This window comes from Crinia signifera, unplaced genomic scaffold, assembly GCF_055691185.1.
Source record: "Crinia signifera unplaced genomic scaffold, ASM5569118v1 HAP2_SCAFFOLD_103, whole genome shotgun sequence".
NCBI lineage: Eukaryota > Metazoa > Chordata > Amphibia > Anura > Myobatrachidae > Crinia > Crinia signifera.
Window position 1 is genome coordinate 533385 of NW_028141997.1, and position 23229 is coordinate 556613.

A 23229-nucleotide genomic window follows, 5' to 3' on the forward strand; every position below is an offset into this window, starting at 1 on the left:
ATACTTCCAAATGTTATTGAGCATGTTCTCGGATCAAAAGTTCATTAAAAATGTTCAAAGCTTTGTAAAATGTATGATATCTTCCTATAAAAATTACTTTTGATTCCATCCCTGTCTGAGGTTTTATATTGTTTCAATCATTTCAGTCAAGCCATGGTGTAACATGGCATCTCGTGCATATTTTTAGAACATGTGACCTGACTTACGTACGTGGGAAATATTTGCTTTCGCAGACTCAGTCAAGCGTTGGTGGTATAGTGGTGAGCATAGCTGCCTTCCAAGCAGTTGACCCGGGTTCGATCCCCGGCCAACGCAGTTTTTTCATACTTCCAAATGTTGTTGAGCATGTTCTCGGATCAAAAGTTCATTAAAAATGTTCAAAGCTTTGTAAATTTCATGGTATATTTCTATAAAAATTACTTTTGATTCCATCCCTGTCTGAGGTTTTATATTGTTTCAATCATTTCAGTCAAGCCATGGTGTAACATGGCATCTCGTGCATATTTTTAGAACATGTGACCTGACTTACGTACGTGGGAAATATTTGCCATGGTGTAACATGGCATCTCGTGCATATTTTTAGAACATGTGACCTGACTTGCGTACTTGGGAAATATTTGCTTTAGCAGATTCAATCAAGCGTTGGTGGTATAGTGGTGAGCATAGCTGCCTTCCAAGCAGTTGACCCGGGTTCGATTCCCGGCCAATGCAGTTTTTTCTTACTTCCAAATGTTATTAAGCATGTTCTCGGATCAAAAGTTCATTAAAAATGTTCAAAGCTTTGTAAAATTCATGGTATATTCCTATAACAATTACTTTTGATTCCATCCCTGTCTGAGGTTTTATATTGTTTCAATCATTTCAGTCAAGCCATGGTGTAACATGGCATCTCGTGCATATTTTTAGAACATGTGACCTGACTTACGTACGTGTGAAATATTTGCTTTAGCAGACTCAGTCAAGCGTTGGTGGTATAGTGGTGAGCATAGCTGCCTTCCAAGCAGTTGACCCGGGTTCGATTCCTGGCCAACGCAGTTTTTTTATACTTCCAAATGTTGTTGAGCATGTTCTCGGATCAAAAGTTCATTAAAAATGTTCAAAGCTTTGTAAAATTCATGGTATATTCCTATAAAAATTACTTTTGATTCCATCCCTGTCTGAGGTTTTATATTGTTTCAATCATTTCAGTCGAGCCATGGTGTAACATGGCATCTCGTGCATATTTTTAGAACATGTGACCTGACTTACGTACGTGGGAAATATTTGCTTTAGCAGACTCAGTCAAGCGTTGGTGGTATAGTGGTGAGCATAGCTGCCTTCCAAGCAGTTGACCCGGGTTCGATTCCCGGCCAACGCAGTTTTTTCATACTTCCAAATGTTATTGAGCATGTTCTCGGATCAAAAGTTCATTAAAAATGTTCAAAGCTTTGTAAAATGTATGATATCTTCCTATAAAAATTACTTTTGATTCCATCCCTGTCTGAGGTTTTATATTGTTTCAATCATTTCAGTCAAGCCATGGTGTAACATGGCATCTCGTGCATATTTTTAGAACATGTGACCTGACTTACGTACGTGGGAAATATTTGCTTTAGCAGACTCAGTCAAGCGTTGGTGGTATAGTGGTGAGCATAGCTGCCTTCCAAGCAGTTGACTTCCAATGCAGTTTTTTCATACTTCCAAATGTTATTGAGCATGTTCTCGGATCAAAAGTTCATTAAAAATGTTCAAAGCTTTGTAAAATGTATGATATCTTCCTATAAAAATTACTTTTGATTCCATCCCTGTCTGAGGTTTTATATTGTTTCAATCATTTCAGTCAAGCCATGGTGTAACATGGCATCTCGTGCATATTTTTAGAACATGTGACCTGACTTACGTACGTGGGAAATATTTGCTTTAGCAGACTCAGTCAAGCGTTGGTGGTATAGTGGTGAGCATAGCTGCCTTCCAAGCAGTTGACTTCCAATGCAGTTTTTTCATACTTCCAAATGTTATTGAGCATGTTCTCGGATCAAAAGTTCATTAAAAATGTTCAAAGCTTTGTAAAATGTATGATATCTTCCTATAAAAATTACTTTTGATTCCATCCCTGTCTGAGGTTTTATATTGTTTCAATCATTTCAGTCAAGCCATGGTGTAACATGGCATCTCGTGCATATTTTTAGAACATGTGACCTGACTTACGTACGTGGGAAATATTTGCTTTCGCAGACTCAGTCAAGCGTTGGTGGTATAGTGGTGAGCATAGCTGCCTTCCAAGCAGTTGACCCGGGTTCGATCCCCGGCCAACGCAGTTTTTTCATACTTCCAAATGTTGTTGAGCATGTTCTCGGATCAAAAGTTCATTAAAAATGTTCAAAGCTTTGTAAATTTCATGGTATATTTCTATAAAAATTACTTTTGATTCCATCCCTGTCTGAGGTTTTATATTGTTTCAATCATTTCAGTCAAGCCATGGTGTAACATGGCATCTCGTGCATATTTTTAGAACATGTGACCTGACTTACGTACGTGGGAAATATTTGCCATGGTGTAACATGGCATCTCGTGCATATTTTTAGAACATGTGACCTGACTTACGTACGTGGGAAATATTTGCTTTAGCAGACTCAGTCAAGCGTTGGTGGTATAGTGGTGAGCATAGCTGCCTTCCAAGCAGTTGACCCGGGTTCGATTCCCGGCCAACGCAGTTTTTTCATACTTCCAAATGTTATTGAGCATATTCTTAGATCAAAAGTTCATTAAAAATGTTCAAAGCTTTGTAAAATGTATGATATCTTCCTATAAAAATTACTTTTGATTCCATCCCTGTCTGAGGTTTTATATTGTTTCAATCATTTCAGTCAAGCCATGGTGTAACATGGCATCTCGTGCATATTTTTAGAACATTTGACCTGACTTACGTACGTGGGAAATATTTGCCATGGTGTAACATGGCATCTCGTGCATATTTTTAGAACATGTGACCTGACTTACGTACGTGGGAAATATTTGCTTTAGCAGACTCAGTCAAGCGTTGGTGGTATAGTGGTGAGCATAGCTGCCTTCCAAGCAGTTGACCCGGGTTCGATTCCCGGCCAACGCAGTTTTTTCATACTTCCAAATGTTATTGAGCATGTTCTCAGATCAAAAGTTCATTAAAAATGTTCAAAGCTTTGTAAAATGTATGATATCTTCCTATAAAAATTACTTTTGATTCCATCCCTGTCTGAGGTTTTATATTGTTTCAATCATTTCAGTCAAGCCATGGTGTAACATGGCATCTCGTGCATATTTTTAGAACATTTGACCTGATTTACGTACTTGGGAAATATTTGCTTTAGCAGACTCAGTCAAGCGTTGGTGGTATAGTGGTGAGCATAGCTGCCTTCCAAGCAGTTGACCCGGGTTCGATTCCTGGCCAACGCAGTTTTTTTATACTTCCAAATGTTGTTGAGCATGTTCTCGGATCAAAAGTTCATTAAAAATGTTCAAAGCTTTGTAAAATTCATGGTATATTCCTATAAAAATTACTTTTGATTCCATCCCTGTCTGAGGTTTTATATTGTTTCAATCATTTCAGTCAAGCCATGGTGTAACATGGCATCTCGTGCATATTTTTAGAACATGTGACCTGACTTACGTACGTGGGAAATATTTGCTTTAGCAGACTCAGTCAAGCGTTGGTGGTATAGTGGTGAGCATAGCTGCCTTCCAAGCAGTTGACCCGGGTTCGATTCCCGGCCAACGCAGTTTTTTCTTACTTCCAAATGTTATTAAGCATGTTCTCGGATCAAAAGTTCATTAAAAATGTTCAAAGCTTTGTAAAATTCATGATATCTTCCTATAAAAATTACTTTTGATTCCATCCCTGTCTGAGGTACTCCTTTTATATTGTTTAAATCATTTCAGTCAAGCCATGGTGTAACATGGCATCTCGTGCATATTTTTAGAACATGTGACCTGACTTGCGTACTTGGGAAATATTTGCTTTAGCAGACTCAATCAAGCGTTGGTGGTATAGTGGTGAGCATAGCTGCCTTCCAAGCAGTTGACCCGGGTTCGATTCCCGGCCAACGCAGTTTTTTCATACTTCCAAATGTTATTGAGCATGTTCTCGGATCAAAAGTTCATTAAAAATGTTCAAAGCTTTGTAAAATGTATGATATCTTCCTATAAAAATTACTTTTGATTCCATCCCTGTCTGAGGTTTTATATTGTTTCAATCATTTCAGTCAAGCCATGGTGTAACATGGCATCTCGTGCATATTTTTAGAACATGTGACCTGACTTACGTACGTGGGAAATATTTGCTTTAGCAGACTCAGTCAAGCGTTGGTGGTATAGTGGTGAGCATAGCTGCCTTCCAAGCAGTTGACTTCCAATGCAGTTTTTTCATACTTCCAAATGTTATTGAGCATGTTCTCGGATCAAAAGTTCATTAAAAATGTTCAAAGCTTTGTAAAATGTATGATATCTTCCTATAAAAATTACTTTTGATTCCATCCCTGTCTGAGGTTTTATATTGTTTCAATCATTTCAGTCAAGCCATGGTGTAACATGGCATCTCGTGCATATTTTTAGAACATGTGAACTGACTTACGTACGTGTGAAATATTTGCTTTAGCAGACTCAGTCAAGCGTTGGTGGTATAGTGGTGAGCATAGCTGCCTTCCAAGCAGTTGACCCGGGTTCGATTCCTGGCCAACGCAGTTTTTTTATACTTCCAAATGTTGTTGAGCATGTTCTCGGATCAAAAGTTCATTAAAAATGTTCAAAGCTTTGTAAAATTCATGGTATATTCCTATAAAAATTACTTTTGATTCCATCCCTGTCTGAGGTTTTATATTGTTTCAATCATTTCAGTCAAGCCATGGTGTAACATGGCATCTCGTGCATATTTTTAGAACATGTGACCTGACTTACGTACGTGGGAAATATTTGCTTTAGCAGACTCAGTCAAGCGTTGGTGGTATAGTGGTGAGCATAGCTGCCTTCCAAGCAGTTGACCCGGGTTCGATTCCCGGCCAACGCAGTTTTTTCATACTTCCAAATGTTATTGAGCATGTTCTCGGATCAAAAGTTCATTAAAAATGTTCAAAGCTTTGTAAAATGTATGATATCTTCCTATAAAAATTACTTTTGATTCCATCCCTGTCTGAGGTTTTATATTGTTTCAATCATTTCAGTCAAGCCATGGTGTAACATGGCATCTCGTGCATATTTTTAGAACATGTGACCTGACTTACGTACGTGGGAAATATTTGCTTTAGCAGACTCAGTCAAGCGTTGGTGGTATAGTGGTGAGCATAGCTGCCTTCCAAGCAGTTGACTTCCAATGCAGTTTTTTCATACTTCCAAATGTTATTGAGCATGTTCTCGGATCAAAAGTTCATTAAAAATGTTCAAAGCTTTGTAAAATGTATGATATCTTCCTATAAAAATTACTTTTGATTCCATCCCTGTCTGAGGTTTTATATTGTTTCAATCATTTCAGTCAAGCCATGGTGTAACATGGCATCTCGTGCATATTTTTAGAACATGTGACCTGACTTACGTACGTGGGAAATATTTGCTTTAGCAGACTCAGTCAAGCGTTGGTGGTATAGTGGTGAGCATAGCTGCCTTCCAAGCAGTTGACTTCCAATGCAGTTTTTTCATACTTCCAAATGTTATTGAGCATGTTCTCGGATCAAAAGTTCATTAAAAATGTTCAAAGCTTTGTAAAATGTATAATATCTTCCTATAAAACTTACTTTTGATTCCATCCCTGTCTGAGGTTTTATATTGTTTCAATCATTTCAGTCAAGCCATGGTGTAACATGGCATCTCGTGCATATTTTTAGAACATGTGACCTGACTTACGTACGTGGGAAATATTTGCTTTAGCAGACTCAGTCAAGCGTTGGTGGTATAGTGGTGAGCATAGCTGCCTTCCAAGCAGTTGACCCGGGTTCGATTCCCGGCCAACGCAGTTCTTTCATACTTCCAAATGTTGTTGAGCATGTTCTCGGATCAAAAGTTCATTAAAAATGTTCAAAGCTTTGTAAAATTCATGATATCTTCCTATAAAAATTACTTTTGATTCCATCCCTGTCTGAGGTACTCCTTTTATATTGTTTAAATCATTTCAGTCAAGCCATGGTGTAACATGGCATCTCATGCATATTTTTAGAACATGTGACCTGACTTACGTACTTGGGAAATATTTGCTCTAGCAGACTCAGTCTAGCGTTGGTGGTATAGTGGTGAGCATAGCTGCCTTCCAAGCAGTTGACCCGGGTTCGATTCCCGGCCAACGCAGTTTTTTTATACTTCCAAATGTTGTTGAGCATGTTCTCGGATCAAAAGTTCATTAAAAATGTTCAAAGCTTTGTAAAATTCATGGTATATTCCTATAAAAATTACTTTTGATTCCATCCCTGTCTGAGGTTTTATATTGTTTCAATCATTTCAGTCAAGCCATGGTGTAACATGGCATCTCGTGCATATTTTTAGAACATGTGACCTGAATTACGTACTTGGGAAATATTTGCTTTAGCAGACTCAGTCAAGCGTTGGTGGTATAGTGGTGAGCATAGCTGCCTTCCAAGCAGTTGACCCGGGTTCGATTCCCGGCCAACGCAGTTTTTTCATACTTCCAAATGTTATTGAGCATGTTCTCGGATCAAAAGTTCATTAAAAATGTTCAAAGCTTTGTAAAATGTATGATATCTTCCTATAAAAATTACTTTTGATTCCATCCCTGTCTGAGGTTTTATATTGTTTCAATCATTTCAGTCAAGCCATGGTGTAACATGGCATCTCGTGCATATTTTTAGAACATGTGACCTGACTTACGTACGTGGGAAATATTTGCTTTAGCAGACTCAGTCAAGCGTTGGTGGTATAGTGGTGAGCATAGCTGCCTTCCAAGCAGTTGACTTCCAATGCAGTTTTTTCATACTTCCAAATGTTATTGAGCATGTTCTCGGATCAAAAGTTCATTAAAAATGTTCAAAGCTTTGTAAAATGTATGATATCTTCCTATAAAAATTACTTTTGATTCCATCCCTGTCTGAGGTTTTATATTGTTTCAATCATTTCAGTCAAGCCATGGTGTAACATGGCATCTCGTGCATATTTTTAGAACATGTGACCTGACTTACGTACGTGTGAAATATTTGCTTTAGCAGACTCAGTCAAGCGTTGGTGGTATAGTGGTGAGCATAGCTGCCTTCCAAGCAGTTGACCCGGGTTCGATTCCTGGCCAACGCAGTTTTTTTATACTTCCAAATGTTGTTGAGCATGTTCTCGGATCAAAAGTTCATTAAAAATGTTCAAAGCTTTGTAAAATTCATGGTATATTCCTATAAAAATTACTTTTGATTCCATCCCTGTCTGAGGTTTTATATTGTTTCAATCATTTCAGTCAAGCCATGGTGTAACATGGCATCTCGTGCATATTTTTAGAACATGTGACCTGACTTACGTACGTGGGAAATATTTGCTTTAGCAGACTCAGTCAAGCGTTGGTGGTATAGTGGTGAGCATAGCTGCCTTCCAAGCAGTTGACCCGGGTTCGATTCCCGGCCAACGCAGTTTTTTCATACTTCCAAATGTTATTGAGCATGTTCTCGGATCAAAAGTTCATTAAAAATGTTCAAAGCTTTGTAAAATGTATGATATCTTCCTATAAAAATTACTTTTGATTCCATCCCTGTCTGAGGTTTTATATTGTTTCAATCATTTCAGTCAAGCCATGGTGTAACATGGCATCTCGTGCATATTTTTAGAACATGTGACCTGACTTACGTACGTGGGAAATATTTGCTTTAGCAGACTCAGTCAAGCGTTGGTGGTATAGTGGTGAGCATAGCTGCCTTCCAAGCAGTTGACTTCCAATGCAGTTTTTTCATACTTCCAAATGTTATTGAGCATGTTCTCGGATCAAAAGTTCATTAAAAATGTTCAAAGCTTTGTAAAATGTATGATATCTTCCTATAAAAATTACTTTTGATTCCATCCCTGTCTGAGGTTTTATATTGTTTCAATCATTTCAGTCAAGCCATGGTGTAACATGGCATCTCGTGCATATTTTTAGAACATGTGACCTGACTTACGTACGTGGGAAATATTTGCTTTAGCAGACTCAGTCAAGCGTTGGTGGTATAGTGGTGAGCATAGCTGCCTTCCAAGCAGTTGACTTCCAATGCAGTTTTTTCATACTTCCAAATGTTATTGAGCATGTTCTCGGATCAAAAGTTCATTAAAAATGTTCAAAGCTTTGTAAAATGTATAATATCTTCCTATAAAACTTACTTTTGATTCCATCCCTGTCTGAGGTTTTATATTGTTTCAATCATTTCAGTCAAGCCATGGTGTAACATGGCATCTCGTGCATATTTTTAGAACATGTGACCTGACTTACGTATGTGGGAAATATTTGCTTTACCAGACTCAGTCAAGCGTTGGTGGTATAGTGGTGAGCATAGCTGCCTTCCAAGCAGTTGACCCGGGTTCGATTCCCGGCCAACGCAGTTTTTTCATACTTCCAAATGTTGTTGAGCATGTTCTCGGATCAAAAGTTCATTAAAAATGTTCAAAGCTTTGTAAATTTCATGGTATATTTCTATAAAAATTACTTTTGATTCCATCCCTGTCTGAGGTTTTATATTGTTTCAATCATTTCAGTCAAGCCATGGTGTAACATGGCATCTCGTGCATATTTTTAGAACATGTGACCTGACTTACGTACGTGGGAAATATTTGCCATGGTGTAACATGGCATCTCGTGCATATTTTTAGAACATGTGACCTGACTTACGTACGTGGGAAATATTTGCTTTAGCAGACTCAGTCAAGCGTTGGTGGTATAGTGGTGAGCATAGCTGCCTTCCAAGCAGTTGACCCGGGTTCGATTCCCGGCCAACGCAGTTTTTTCATACTTCCAAATGTTATTGAGCATGTTCTCGGATCAAAAGTTCATTAAAAATGTTCAAAGCTTTGTAAAATGTATGATATCTTCCTATAAAAATTACTTTTGATTCCATCCCTGTCTGAGGTTTTATATTGTTTCAATCATTTCAGTCAAGCCATGGTGTAACATGGCATCTCGTGCATATTTTTAGAACATGTGACCTGACTTGCGTACTTGGGAAATATTTGCTTTAGCAGACTCAGTCAAGCGTTGGTGGTATAGTGGTGAGCATAGCTGCCTTCCAAGCAGTTGACCCGGGTTAGATTCCCGGCCAACGCAGTTTTTTCTTACTTCCAAATGTTATTAAGCATGTTCTCGGATCAAAAGTTCATTAAAAATGTTCAAAGCTTTGTAAAATTCATGATATCTTCCTATAAAAATTACTTTTGATTCCATCCCTGTCTGAGGTTTTATATTGTTTCAATCATTTCAGTCGAGCCATGGTGTAACATGGCATCTCGTGCATATTTTTAGAACATGTGACCTGACTTACGTACGTGGGAAATATTTGCTTTAGCAGACTCAGTCAAGCGTTGGTGGTATAGTGGTGAGCATAGCTGCCTTCCAAGCAGTTGACCCGGGTTCGATTCCCGGCCAACGCAGTTTTTTCATACTTCCAAATGTTATTGAGCATGTTCTCGGATCAAAAGTTCATTAAAAATGTTCAAAGCTTTGTAAAATGTATGATATCTTCCTATAAAAATTACTTTTGATTCCATCCCTGTCTGAGGTTTTATATTGTTTCAATCATTTCAGTCAAGCCATGGTGTAACATGGCATCTCGTGCATATTTTTAGAACATGTGACCTGACTTACGTACGTGGGAAATATTTGCTTTAGCAGACTCAGTCAAGCGTTGGTGGTATAGTGGTGAGCATAGCTGCCTTCCAAGCAGTTGACTTCCAATGCAGTTTTTTCATACTTCCAAATGTTATTGAGCATGTTCTCGGATCAAAAGTTCATTAAAAATGTTCAAAGCTTTGTAAAATGTATGATATCTTCCTATAAAAATTACTTTTGATTCCATCCCTGTCTGAGGTTTTATATTGTTTCAATCATTTCAGTCAAGCCATGGTGTAACATGGCATCTCGTGCATATTTTTAGAACATGTGACCTGACTTACGTACGTGGGAAATATTTGCTTTAGCAGACTCAGTCAAGCGTTGGTGGTATAGTGGTGAGCATAGCTGCCTTCCAAGCAGTTGACTTCCAATGCAGTTTTTTCATACTTCCAAATGTTATTGAGCATGTTCTCGGATCAAAAGTTCATTAAAAATGTTCAAAGCTTTGTAAAATGTATGATATCTTCCTATAAAAATTACTTTTGATTCCATCCCTGTCTGAGGTTTTATATTGTTTCAATCATTTCAGTCAAGCCATGGTGTAACATGGCATCTCGTGCATATTTTTAGAACATGTGACCTGACTTACGTACGTGGGAAATATTTGCTTTCGCAGACTCAGTCAAGCGTTGGTGGTATAGTGGTGAGCATAGCTGCCTTCCAAGCAGTTGACCCGGGTTCGATTCCCGGCCAACGCAGTTTTTTCATACTTCCAAATGTTGTTGAGCATGTTCTCGGATCAAAAGTTCATTAAAAATGTTCAAAGCTTTGTAAATTTCATGGTATATTTCTATAAAAATTACTTTTGATTCCATCCCTGTCTGAGGTTTTATATTGTTTCAATCATTTCAGTCAAGCCATGGTGTAACATGGCATCTCGTGCATATTTTTAGAACATGTGACCTGACTTACGTACGTGGGAAATATTTGCCATGGTGTAACATGGCATCTCGTGCATATTTTTAGAACATGTGACCTGACTTACGTACGTGGGAAATATTTGCTTTAGCAGACTCGGTCAAGCGTTGGTGGTATAGTGGTGAGCATAGCTGCCTTCCCAGCAGTTGACCCGGGTTCGATTCCCGGCCAACGCAGTTTTTTCATACTTCCAAATGTTATTGAGCATGTTCTCGGATCAAAAGTTTATTAAAAATGTTCAAAGCGGTGTGGCCTAACTGCCGGACTGGACGGACGCACTCTAGCCTAGCTCCGAGCCCAAACCTCAGAAATACCGGGGAGGTCACTCTTACCGGAGAGTAGGCATCCAGTCTAGCAGGACCGACCGCCGGGGAAGCAGCGAGAGGTCGGCGCCGCATCTGCGAGGTCCCGACGTGACGCACAGAGTCGGGGCCTACTCGAGGACCGAGACCGCGGCCTCGAGTTTGGAGCTCCGGAGCCCGCCGGATCGCGGAACTGCGGGGAGGCGGGGGAGAGAGCCCACACCCGACCCCTCCATGACCTGAGACACCGGGGAGCTGCTGGGGTCACACAAACCCATAAACAACAAACAGGTGTGTGTTTGAGGTGGCTCCTGACGAGCTACACCTGGGACAGAGGGGCTGACAGATAGACGCCATTAACCTACACATTGCTGACAGCAGCTCCCAGGGAACAGCACCAGAGGCTGGGAGACAGGCATCATTAACCCCTGTATTGCTGGACAGCTCCTCCTCACATCCCCACAAGCAGACTACCGCTGATAATAGGGCCCCCTGCTGCATCTGCTGGTATTGTGGCCCTGCAACTACCACACTGGGCACTTGATAGTGACACCCCCCCACAAACCACTTCAGCACGCAGCTCCTAGTGAACAGCATCAGAGGATAGGAGACAGGCGCCATTAACACCTGTATCGCTGGAGATCTCCTCCACACATCCCCACAAGCAGAACACTGCTGATAACAGGGCCTCCTGCTGCACCTGCTGGTATTGTGGTCCTGCAAATACCACACTGGGCACTTGCTAGCGACACCCCCCCACAAACCACTTCAGCACAATTCATGAAACCATACTAAAACCAATTTGTAACATACTGGACTCTGGTCACATTATTTGCTACTCCCTTTCATATTATTCAATCGGCTGGATTGTCAACACGACTCCTTACTGCTGGCCAGAGGAGTTGTGGATCCTATTTGAACAAAAGTTTACCTCTCTGATATAGACAAAATCTACGGACAACGCTGGGCAGATAGATATCTGAGCTGATAGACGCTCCTTACCATCATGGATAAACTTATGGCTCGCCCACAGAGGGCCCAAAAGACTGTACAACAAGGCAAAGGTAAGGGGAAGGCCGCCTCATCTCAATCTTCACCCAACTCACCAATATCGGGACAGGAGGGAGACTTGGATCCCCCCCCTTCTCCGACTTCTCATTCCACGTCGACACAAGAAATTACATCCATATTGGCGGCACTATTGGATCAAAAATTAGCACCTATAAAAGACTCAATTGAATCGGCCCTCACACAGCTGACACAACATGCCCAGAGGCTGTCGGAGGCAGAGCAGAGAATCTCAGATTTAGAAGATGAGTTGGCGACTTCTAAAGCGACAATCAAGGCACAGGAGCAGATGGTGACTACTATTCACGACAAGCTTGAAGAGCTGGAAAATCGAAATAGAAGGAACAATATACGCATCATAGGCCTTCCAGAATCCATCAAGAACTCGGAGCTTATGCCCCTGGTGGCGGAATGGCTGCCGCGTGAATTAGGTTGTGTACCGCCGGATGGCTCCTTGGTGGTGGAGAGAGTACACCGCATCGGACCGGAAAGACAGTCCTCACGAGATCGTCCCAGACCGGTTATCCTGAGGATTCTCAATTACGCGGACAAGGTCCGCATCTTGGATGCCTATCGAAAACACAAAGACTTGCAATATCTAGGAAGCAAACTGTTATTATTTCAAGACTTTTCATTCTTAGTGGCTGCACAAAGAAGAGAGTTCGCACCGGCATGCAAGAAATTATTTGAAATGGGCCGGAAATTCGCCTTGCTATACCCGGCTAAACTCCGAGTATTCCATGAGGGGCGGTCGTACTTCCTGGACACTCCACAGGCCGCAAGGAACTTCATTGACTCCCTACAAGAAGGGTCGGCCATCCGAATGTCGGATGCGGATTGACTCTCCCTGACAATTACCACCTTTGTCACCATATCCTTTTACGGTACTAACATTCAAGTGTTTTCCATATATGGTTATATATATGCATATCTCTTTCATTAGTTTCAGTATTATTCTGCTATTCAGGTTACTATTTATAATACTGGTATTTATAGGTACTTTTACTATTGACCCTCGTTTAAATCAGATAACTCGCGGGACCTCTTTACCTGAGAACGCCACGATTATTCATATTGCAAAAACAAGTCCCATGTTCACAATAATTCATTATGTTGTTCTGCAGTTTTTGGTTCTAGATATACAACTGCGATGTTCAGTGTTACATTATACTATATTACAGCAATATTTGATAAGCTACTGGCTTCTAAAATCACATAAAAAAGTTTGTTATATATGTAGATTTATTGTATTTACGAAATGTTGTTCTCTCACGGGTACACTGTACTACTATAGATTACGCCCTATGTTCCATGACCCGCTCGCTGGGACGGGGAGGGGAACCCTAGAAGTGTGCTACTCAATGGCTACATGGAATAGGACGGGCATTGGTTAGACATGGCCGCTACATCTATCAGCTCCACTAGCTCCACTAGGACACAATCCTCGCTAAAATTTGTATCGTGGAATGTGAAAGGGCTAAATTCCCCCATCAAACGACGCAAGATACTGACCCACTTGAAAAGGCTAAAACCAGATATATCATTTCTCCAGGAGACCCACTGGGACATAGAAGATAGTAACGTACTGAGGGACTCATGGGTGGGGGAATTTAAAGCTGCCTCCTTCACCTCAAAACGTAGAGGTGTACTAATACTTTTTCGCAAACACCTACCCTATACCATCCGAGAGGTGTGGTCAGACCCCGAGGGTCATTTCATTTTTATCAAACTCTTACTATTTGGAACAGTCTACACGTTAGCTGCTATTTATGCACCTGTAACCCATCAAAAAGTGTTCTACACAACTATATACACTAAATTACTGGAGTGGGCAGAAGGTGAAATAATAATGGGTGGGGATTTTAACTGTGTACAGTCTAGAGGGTTAGATAGATCTTCGGGAGGTGGGGAGGAAGATGAGGGAGGAGACGAAGCCCCGGTAACACTTTTAACTAACAGTTTGGGTTTATGCGACCCATGGAGATGCAGACACCCAGTCTCCAGAGAATATACCTTTTACTCACATCCCCATCACTCCTCATCCAGGATAGACTATTGGTTATTGTCAAACTCCCTATATCACAAAGTTCTTGACACTGGGATCAACCTTATAACTATATCAGACCATGCCCCAGTATGGTTTACATTAGCCCTGGCGGATCCAATACTAACATCGTATAATTGGAGATTTCCCTCCTATTTGATTAATTCCACAGATTTCCAGGCCCATCTAAAACAGGCAGTCCTCACATATATGAAAGATAATGCAGAACATGAGAAGGATATTAATCTATTTTGGGCGGCGGCCAAGCCAGTGATTAGGGGCCAAATCATGGAATACGTGACCAGGAAACGTAAGAAACTGACCAAAGCCATAACAGAATGCAGCTCTAGGCTGGCTGAGGCCTATGATGCCTTGCTTCTCCAAGACTCTGAGGAGACAAGGAACTCATATCGAGCAGCCAAGCAGATTTATGATACTCTATGCACAGAGAGAGCCCAATTCACACATAACATCCAGCGCAATAAATACTTCCGTGGCTGTAACAAGGCTGGGAAACTACTAGCCAATTTGATCCGCTCCCAAACATCCCCTTCTCAGATTCTACGAATTGAAACACATTCGGGCCCACCGGTAGAGAACCCCCAGGAGATCTTACAAGCATTCCAGGAATATTATGAACAACTATATTCAGCCCCATTAGACGCCCCTGAAGCAGGTCTTGAGTTTCTCAGATTAGCGGACTTACCTGAATTAACTTCAGAGGAAAGGGAATTGCTGGTATCTCCTGTCACTGACCAAGAATTATCCCCTATTATTAAATCATTGGCGAAGGGAAAATCTCCAGGCCCCGATGGCTTTGGAGCCGAATTTTATCAAATGACACATGAGCAAGTCCTACCCCACTTAACGTCCCTATTTAACTCCATGCTCTCTGGAAATCCCGCACCACATGGCTTCACTGAAGCCAGAATAGTAGTCTTTCCCAAATCAGGAAAGGATCCTATGAAGGTGCAGTCATACAGACCCATCTCCCTGTTGAACCAGGATCTAAAACTTTTTACCAAGCTACTGGCTCAAAGACTTCAATCTATCCTACCCAGAATTCTCCATCCCGCCCAAAATGGTTTTGTAAGGGGACGTACCTCTGTACACAATGTACGAATGCTTGTCGCTGCCCTACATAAATATCATTTGACTTCCAATAAGGAAGCTATCATAGTCAGTTGCGACGCCGAAAAGGCGTTTGACAGAGTTTCCTGGTCACATATTCTTAGAGTCCTACAAACCCAACAATTTGGAGAAGGATTTATGAAAATTTTTCGCATGCTATATTCTTGCCCCACAGCGCACCTAATGGTTAATGGTTTGAACTCAAAGAATTTTTCATTATACAGAGGGACTCGACAGGGCTGCCCGCTCTCACCACTACTCTTTAACTTGGCCCTTGATCCACTGATTAGGTCATTCTTAAAAGATAACCATTGGAGAGGCATAACCTTAGGAGATTCAGAAATAAAAGTATCAGCCTTCGCTGACGACCTATTACTATATATCAGCAATCCCAAGGAGGCCTTATTTGGTCTACAGCGAACCTTGTCAGACTTCCAGAAGATTTCTGGCTTCCTGATTAATTTTGATAAGACCGAAGCTTTGGCAATATATCCTGAGGCCGCACTGGGATGGTCCTCTTCGTTCCCATTTCGCTGGGCACAAGACTATTTGCTCTACTTGGGCTTGCGATTCCCTAGACAGCTATCTAACCTATACTCGATAAACTACACCCATTTTATTTCCCAGATGAGGGCGGATTTCGATAGATGGCAACATTTGCCGCTGTCCTATCTTGGGAGGTGCCAATTATTCAGAATGGTCTCCTTCCCACGCCTCCTCTACCCAGTCCAGATGCTGCCATATCTTATGAGCAAACACGATGTTATAAACATCAACAGGGCTCTCACAAAATTTATATGGGCTGGAAAACGCCCCCGAATTGCGCTGTTTAAACTACAACAGCCCCTATCATTGGGAGGCATCAACCTACCCAATATTCAAGACTATGCCCTGGCTTCAAATATGCGGTATGCTCTGGACTGGGTGGGAGGAACCAGCCACTATGCTAATCAGCCCCTAGACCAGGCATTCCTACCTAATACCACTCTGGTAGCATTTTTACATCTGCCAATACCAGCCATTGAACAAGAAGTAAAATCCAATCCCCTCCTTTTCACCCCTTATATGGCCTGGCGAACTTTACGGCGACGATCTGGATTGTCTAGCACGAGATCGGTATTTTTACCATTAACACACAACCGCTTCTTTCAGGGTGGTAATCCAGATACAATATTTGAGAGATGGTACCTTGGAGGTCTAAGATTGGTATATCAATTTTTAGAGGCAGACCACACCACGGTACTCACATTGTCTAAATTAAAAGAACGATTCCCAGACCTTACTCTCCCAACATTTGCTTATTTCCAGGCTCGTAGCTATATCTCCAAATTAATAACCACTCTTACAAAGGCTGAATTCACCAACACGCTAAATAATCTAATAATCACAAGTGAGGGTAGATCCGTGTCAACTTCTGTACTTTATGATCTAACACGGAAGAAAATAGATTTAACAAGGAACTCTACAGGGGTATCTAAATGGCAAGACACATCCCCAGGGCTTAGTACAATGGATGTAATTAGATTGACAGTACGACTTAACAAACAACTAGTATCTGCATCTTATGCAGAAATGCAATATAAAATCCTACACAGGGCATACTACACCCCGAAACTGAGATATTTAACCGGGGTATCTGACAATTCCAACTGTTTTAAGTGTTCATCGCCAGATGCAGAGATTACCCACTGTCTCTGGTCCTGTGCAATTGTACAGCTCTTCTGGGATGAAATACAGTTATATATCAACAATACTCTAAATATTAAGTTTAAGATCACTATGCCTTGGGCCTTGTGGAATTACTATCCCCCATCCCTCAACCCTAAATTACCGCCTGGGATATGCCTCCTTTTAGCCAGGATAGCTACTGCGGCAAAGAAAACCATACTGTCAAAATGGATACAATCCGATCATTTGTCATCAACAATGTTTATGCCCAGATTGATATATATGTATCAGATGGATTGGGTAGAATGTATATTAGATGTGGAATCCCGAGCATCCAAATTTTTTGATATATGGCTACCTTATATACTTACGCTTTCTGCCTCAGAACGAGAAATTATCAGAAAGACTGTATACCTGTCCACCTGGTACAATATGTATGTCTTGGAGACCGGGAAACCTCCATTTTAAACCCTAACGTCACTGAGAAATACGATACATTCTATATTGTCTTCAGATCACTATTTATAACTTTATACTGTGGTCCAAGTCAACCCTAGTGCCGATGTTTTCTATGTGAAGTGTACTCGTGATGAGATGTTTATTGAACCTGTTATGCAATGTCAATTTTTAATGCTTCAATAAAAAATTATATTAAAAAAAAAAATGTTCAAAGCTTTGTAAAATGTATGATATCTTCCTATAAAAATTACTTTTGATTCCATCCCTGTCTGAGGTTTTATATTGTTTCAATCATTTCAGTCAAGCCATGGTGTAACATGGCATCTCGTGCATATTTTTAGAACATTTGACCTGATTTACGTACTTGGGAAATATTTGCTTTAACAGACTCAGTCAAGCGTTGGTGGTATAGTGGTGAGCATAGCTGCCTTCCAAGCAGTTGACCCGGGTTCGATTCCTGGCCAACGCAGTTTTTTCATACTTCCAAATGTTGTTGAGCATGTTCTCGGATCAAAAGTTCATTAAAAATGTTCAAAGCTTTGTAAAATTCATGGTATATTCCTATAAAAATTAATTTTGATTCCATCACTGTCTGAGGTACTCATTTTATATTGTTTCAATCATTTCAGTCAAGCCATGGTGTAACATGGCATCTCGTGCATATTTTTAGAACATGTGACCTGACTTGCGTACTTGGGAAATATTTGCTTTAGCAGACTCAATCAAGCGTTGGTGGTATAGTGGTGAGCATAGCTGCCTTCCAAGCAGTTGACCCGGGTTAGATTCCCGGCCAACGCAGTTTTTTCTTACTTCCAAATGTTATTAAGCATGTTCTCGGATCAAAAGTTCATTAAAAATGTTCAAAGCTTTGTAAAATTCATGGTATATTCCTATAAAAATTAATTTTGATTCCATCACTGTCTGAGGTACTCCTTTTATATTGTTTAAATCATTTCAGTCAAGCCATGGTGTAACATGGCATCTCGTGCATATTTTTAGAACATGTGACCTGACTTGCGTACTTGGGAAATATTTGCTTTAGCAGACTCAATCAAGCGTTGGTGGTATAGTGGTGAGCATAGCTGCCTTCCAAGCAGTTGACCCGGGTTCGATTCCCGGCCAACGCAGTTTTTTCTTACTTCCAAATGTTATTAAGCATGTTCTCGGATCAAAAGTTCATTAAAAATGTTCAAAGCTTTGTAAAATTCATGATATCTTCCTATAAAAATTACTTTTGATTCCATCCCTGTCTGAGGTTTTATATTGTTTCAATCATTTCAGTCAAGCCATGGTGTAACATGGCATCTCGTGCATATTTTTAGAACATGTGACCTGACTTACGTACGTGTGAAATATTTGCTTTAGCAGACTCAGTCAAGCGTTGGTGGTATAGTGGTGAGCATAGCTGCCTTCCAAGCAGTTGACCCGGGTTCGATTCCTGGCCAACGCAGTTTTTTTATACTTCCAAATGTTGTTGAGCATGTTCTCGGATCAAAAGTTCATTAAAAATGTTCAAAGCTTTGTAAAATTCATGGTATATTCCTATAAAAATTACTTTTGATTCCATCCCTGTCTGAGGTTTTATATTGTTTCAATCATTTCAGTCAAGCCATGGTGTAACATGGCATCTCGTGCATATTTTTAGAACATGTGACCTGACTTACGTACGTGGGAAATATTTGCTTTAGCAGACTCAGTCAAGCGTTGGTGGTATAGTGGTGAGCATAGCTGCCTTCCAAGCAGTTGACTCGGGTTCGATTCCCGGCCAACGCAGTTTTTTCATACTTCCAAATGTTATTGAGCATGTTCTCGGATCAAAAGTTCATTAAAAATGTTCAAAGCTTTGTAAAATGTATGATATCTTCCTATAAAAATTACTTTTGATTCCATCCCTGTCTGAGGTTTTATATTGTTTCAATCATTTCAGTCAAGCCATGGTGTAACATGGCATCTCGTGCATATTTTTAGAACATGTGACCTGACTTACGTACGTGGGAAATATTTGCTTTAGCAGACTCAGTCAAGCGTTGGTGGTATAGTGGTGAGCATAGCTGCCTTCCAAGCAGTTGACTTCCAATGCAGTTTTTTCATACTTCCAAATGTTATTGAGCATGTTCTCGGATCAAAAGTTCATTAAAAATGTTCAAAGCTTTGTAAAATGTATGATATCTTCCTATAAAAATTACTTTTGATTCCATCCCTGTCTGAGGTTTTATATTGTTTCAATCATTTCAGTCAAGCCATGGTGTAACATGGCATCTCGTGCATATTTTTAGAACATGTGACCTGACTTACGTACGTGGGAAATATTTGCTTTAGCAGACTCAGTCAAGCGTTGGTGGTATAGTGGTGAGCATAGCTGCCTTCCAAGCAGTTGACTTCCAATGCAGTTTTTTCATACTTCCAAATGTTATTGAGCATGTTCTCGGATCAAAAGTTCATTAAAAATGTTCAAAGCTTTGTAAAATGTATAATATCTTCCTATAAAACTTACTTTTGATTCCATCCCTGTCTGAGGTTTTATATTGTTTCAATCATTTCAGTCAAGCCATGGTGTAACATGGCATCTCGTGCATATTTTTAGAACATGTGACCTGACTTACGTACGTGGGAAATATTTGCTTTAGCAGACTCAGTCAAGCGTTGGTGGTATAGTGGTGAGCATAGCTGCCTTCCAAGCAGTTGACCCGGGTTCGATTCCCGGCCAACGCAGTTCTTTCATACTTCCAAATGTTGTTGAGCATGTTCTCGGATCAAAAGTTCATTAAAAATGTTCAAAGCTTTGTAAAATTCATGATATCTTCCTATAAAAATTACTTTTGATTCCATCCCTGTCTGAGGTACTCCTTTTATATTGTTTAAATCATTTCAGTCAAGCCATGGTGTAACATGGCATCTCATGCATATTTTTAGAACATGTGACCTGACTTACGTACTTGGGAAATATTTGCTCTAGCAGACTCAGTCTAGCGTTGGTGGTATAGTGGTGAGCATAGCTGCCTTCCAAGCAGTTGACCCGGGTTCGATTCCCGGCCAACGCAGTTTTTTTATACTTCCAAATGTTGTTGAGCATGTTCTCGGATCAAAAGTTCATTAAAAATGTTCAAAGCTTTGTAAAATTCATGGTATATTCCTATAAAAATTACTTTTGATTCCATCCCTGTCTGAGGTTTTATATTGTTTCAATCATTTCAGTCAAGCCATGGTGTAACATGGCATCTCGTGCATATTTTTAGAACATGTGACCTGACTTACGTACTTGGGAAATATTTGCTTTAGCAGACTCAGTCAAGCGTTGGTGGTATAGTGGTGAGCATAGCTGCCTTCCAAGCAGTTGACCCGGGTTTGATTCCCGGCCAACGCAGTTTTTTCATACTTCCAAATGTTATTGAACAATGTTCTCGGATCAAAAGTTCATTAAAAATGTTCAAAGCTTTGTAAAATTCATGGTATATTCCTATAACAATTACTTTTGATTCCATCCCTGTCTGAGGTTTTATATTGTTTCAATCATTTCAGTCAAGCCATGGTGTAACATGGCATCTCGTGCATATTTTTAGAACATGTGACCTGACTTACGTACGTGGGAAATATTTGCTTTAGCAGACTCAGTCAAGCGTTGGTGGTATAGTGGTGAGCATAGCTGCCTTCCAAGCAGTTGACTTCCAATGCAGTTTTTTCATACTTCCAAATGTTGTTGAGCATGTTCTCGGATCAAAAGTTCATTAAAAATGTTCAAAGCTTTGTAAAATTCATGGTATATTCCTATAAAAATTACTTTTGATTCCATCCCTGTCTGAGGTTTTATATTGTTTCAATCATTTCAGTCAAGCCATGGTGTAACATGGCATCTCGTGCATATTTTTAGAACATGTGACCTGACTTACGTACGTGGGAAATATTTGCTTTAGCAGACTCAGTCAAGCGTTGGTGGTATAGTGGTGAGCATAGCTGCCTTCCAAGCAGTTGACACGGGTTCGATTCCCGGCCAACGCAGTTTTTTCATACTTCCAAATGTTGTTGAGCATGTTCTCGGATCAAAAGTTCATTAAAAATGTTCAAAGCTTTGTAAAATTCATCGTATATTCCTATAAAAATTAATTTTGATTCCATCCCTGTCTGAGGTACTCCTTTTATATTGTTTCAATCATTTCAGTCAAGCCATGGTGTAACATGGCATCTCGTGCATATTTTTAGAACATGTGACCTGACTTACGTACTTGGGAAATATTTGCTTTAGCAGACTCAGTCAAGCGTTGGTGGTATAGTGGTGAGCATAGCTGCCTTCCAAGCAGTTGACTTCCAATGCAGTTTTTTCATACTTCCAAATGTTATTGAGCATGTTCTCGGATCAAAAGTTCATTAAAAATGTTCAAAGCTTTGTAAAATGTATGATATCTTCCTATAAAAATTACTTTTGATTCCATCCCTGTCTGAGGTTTTATATTGTTTCAATCATTTCAGTCAAGCCATGGTGTAACATGGCATCTCGTGCATATTTTTAGAACATGTGACCTGACTTACGTACGTGGGAAATATTTGCTTTAGCAGACTCAGTCAAGCGTTGGTGGTATAGTGGTGAGCATAGCTGCCTTCCAAGCAGTTGACTTCCAATGCAGTTTTTTCATACTTCCAAATGTTATTGAGCATGTTCTCGGATCAAAAGTTCATTAAAAATGTTCAAAGCTTTGTAAAATGTATGATATCTTCCTATAAAAATTACTTTTGATTCCATCCCTGTCTGAGGTTTTATATTGTTTCAATCATTTCAGTCAAGCCATGGTGTAACATGGCATTTCGTGCATATTTTTAGAACATGTGACCTGACTTACGTACGTGGGAAATATTTGCTTTAGCAGACTCAGTCAAGCGTTGGTGGTATAGTGGTGAGCATAGCTGCCTTCCAAGCAGTTGACTTCCAATGCAGTTTTTTCATACTTCCAAATGTTATTGAGCATGTTCTCGGATCAAAAGTTCATTAAAAATGTTCAAAGCTTTGTAAAATGTATAATATCTTCCTATAAAACTTACTTTTGATTCCATCCCTGTCTGAGGTTTTATATTGTTTCAATCATTTCAGTCAAGCCATGGTGTAACATGGCATCTCGTGCATATTTTTAGAACATGTGACCTGACTTACGTACGTGGGAAATATTTGCTTTAGCAGACTCAGTCAAGCGTTGGTGGTATAGTGGTGAGCATAGCTGCCTTCCAAGCAGTTGACCCGGGTTCGATTCCCGGCCAACGCAGTTCTTTCATACTTCCAAATGTTGTTGAGCATGTTCTCGGATCAAAAGTTCATTAAAAATGTTCAAAGCTTTGTAAAATTCATGATATCTTCCTATAAAAATTACTTTTGATTCCATCCCTGTCTGAGGTACTCCTTTTATATTGTTTAAATCATTTCAGTCAAGCCATGGTGTAACATGGCATCTCATGCATATTTTTAGAACATGTGACCTGACTTACGTACTTGGGAAATATTTGCTCTAGCAGACTCAGTCTAGCGTTGGTGGTATAGTGGTGAGCATAGCTGCCTTCCAAGCAGTTGACCCGGGTTCGATTCCCGGCCAACGCAGTTTTTTTATACTTCCAAATGTTGTTGAGCATGTTCTCGGATCAAAAGTTCATTAAAAATGTTCAAAGCTTTGTAAAATTCATGGTATATTCCTATAAAAATTACTTTTGATTCCATCCCTGTCTGAGGTTTTATATTGTTTCAATCATTTCAGTCAAGCCATGGTGTAACATGGCATCTCGTGCATATTTTTAGAACATGTGACCTGACTTACGTACTTGGGAAATATTTGCTTTAGCAGACTCAGTCAAGCGTTGGTGGTATAGTGGTGAGCATA

General features: G+C 40.1%; 19 non-coding genes across 19 annotated transcripts; all 19 read left to right on the forward strand.

Moving 5' to 3' along the window:
• The first annotated feature begins 1285 nt into the window (after positions 1–1285).
• TRNAG-UCC (transfer RNA glycine (anticodon UCC)) lies at positions 1286–1357 on the forward strand. Its single transcript has one exon. It is a non-coding gene; the product is annotated as a tRNA-Gly (tRNA).
• Positions 1358–2620: 1263 nt separating this feature from the next.
• Positions 2621–2692, forward strand: TRNAG-UCC (transfer RNA glycine (anticodon UCC)). Its single transcript has one exon. It is a non-coding gene; the product is annotated as a tRNA-Gly (tRNA).
• A 324-nt stretch (positions 2693–3016) lies between these two features.
• On the forward strand, positions 3017–3088 carry TRNAG-UCC (transfer RNA glycine (anticodon UCC)). Its single transcript has one exon. It is a non-coding gene; the product is annotated as a tRNA-Gly (tRNA).
• A 574-nt stretch (positions 3089–3662) lies between these two features.
• On the forward strand, positions 3663–3734 carry TRNAG-UCC (transfer RNA glycine (anticodon UCC)). The gene has a single exon. It is a non-coding gene; the product is annotated as a tRNA-Gly (tRNA).
• A 257-nt stretch (positions 3735–3991) lies between these two features.
• TRNAG-UCC (transfer RNA glycine (anticodon UCC)) lies at positions 3992–4063 on the forward strand. The gene has a single exon. It is a non-coding gene; the product is annotated as a tRNA-Gly (tRNA).
• Positions 4064–4945: 882 nt separating this feature from the next.
• Positions 4946–5017, forward strand: TRNAG-UCC (transfer RNA glycine (anticodon UCC)). The gene has a single exon. It is a non-coding gene; the product is annotated as a tRNA-Gly (tRNA).
• Positions 5018–5884: 867 nt separating this feature from the next.
• TRNAG-UCC (transfer RNA glycine (anticodon UCC)) lies at positions 5885–5956 on the forward strand. Its single transcript has one exon. It is a non-coding gene; the product is annotated as a tRNA-Gly (tRNA).
• Positions 5957–6213: 257 nt separating this feature from the next.
• On the forward strand, positions 6214–6285 carry TRNAG-UCC (transfer RNA glycine (anticodon UCC)). Its single transcript has one exon. It is a non-coding gene; the product is annotated as a tRNA-Gly (tRNA).
• Positions 6286–6536: 251 nt separating this feature from the next.
• On the forward strand, positions 6537–6608 carry TRNAG-UCC (transfer RNA glycine (anticodon UCC)). Its single transcript has one exon. It is a non-coding gene; the product is annotated as a tRNA-Gly (tRNA).
• Positions 6609–7490: 882 nt separating this feature from the next.
• TRNAG-UCC (transfer RNA glycine (anticodon UCC)) lies at positions 7491–7562 on the forward strand. The gene has a single exon. It is a non-coding gene; the product is annotated as a tRNA-Gly (tRNA).
• Positions 7563–8429: 867 nt separating this feature from the next.
• TRNAG-UCC (transfer RNA glycine (anticodon UCC)) lies at positions 8430–8501 on the forward strand. The gene has a single exon. It is a non-coding gene; the product is annotated as a tRNA-Gly (tRNA).
• A 324-nt stretch (positions 8502–8825) lies between these two features.
• Positions 8826–8897, forward strand: TRNAG-UCC (transfer RNA glycine (anticodon UCC)). Its single transcript has one exon. It is a non-coding gene; the product is annotated as a tRNA-Gly (tRNA).
• Positions 8898–9471: 574 nt separating this feature from the next.
• Positions 9472–9543, forward strand: TRNAG-UCC (transfer RNA glycine (anticodon UCC)). The gene has a single exon. It is a non-coding gene; the product is annotated as a tRNA-Gly (tRNA).
• An 867-nt stretch (positions 9544–10410) lies between these two features.
• Positions 10411–10482, forward strand: TRNAG-UCC (transfer RNA glycine (anticodon UCC)). The gene has a single exon. It is a non-coding gene; the product is annotated as a tRNA-Gly (tRNA).
• Positions 10483–18429: 7947 nt separating this feature from the next.
• TRNAG-UCC (transfer RNA glycine (anticodon UCC)) lies at positions 18430–18501 on the forward strand. The gene has a single exon. It is a non-coding gene; the product is annotated as a tRNA-Gly (tRNA).
• A 1513-nt stretch (positions 18502–20014) lies between these two features.
• On the forward strand, positions 20015–20086 carry TRNAG-UCC (transfer RNA glycine (anticodon UCC)). The gene has a single exon. It is a non-coding gene; the product is annotated as a tRNA-Gly (tRNA).
• A 257-nt stretch (positions 20087–20343) lies between these two features.
• On the forward strand, positions 20344–20415 carry TRNAG-UCC (transfer RNA glycine (anticodon UCC)). Its single transcript has one exon. It is a non-coding gene; the product is annotated as a tRNA-Gly (tRNA).
• A 2136-nt stretch (positions 20416–22551) lies between these two features.
• TRNAG-UCC (transfer RNA glycine (anticodon UCC)) lies at positions 22552–22623 on the forward strand. Its single transcript has one exon. It is a non-coding gene; the product is annotated as a tRNA-Gly (tRNA).
• Positions 22624–22880: 257 nt separating this feature from the next.
• TRNAG-UCC (transfer RNA glycine (anticodon UCC)) lies at positions 22881–22952 on the forward strand. Its single transcript has one exon. It is a non-coding gene; the product is annotated as a tRNA-Gly (tRNA).
• Positions 22953–23229: the final 277 nt, after the last annotated feature.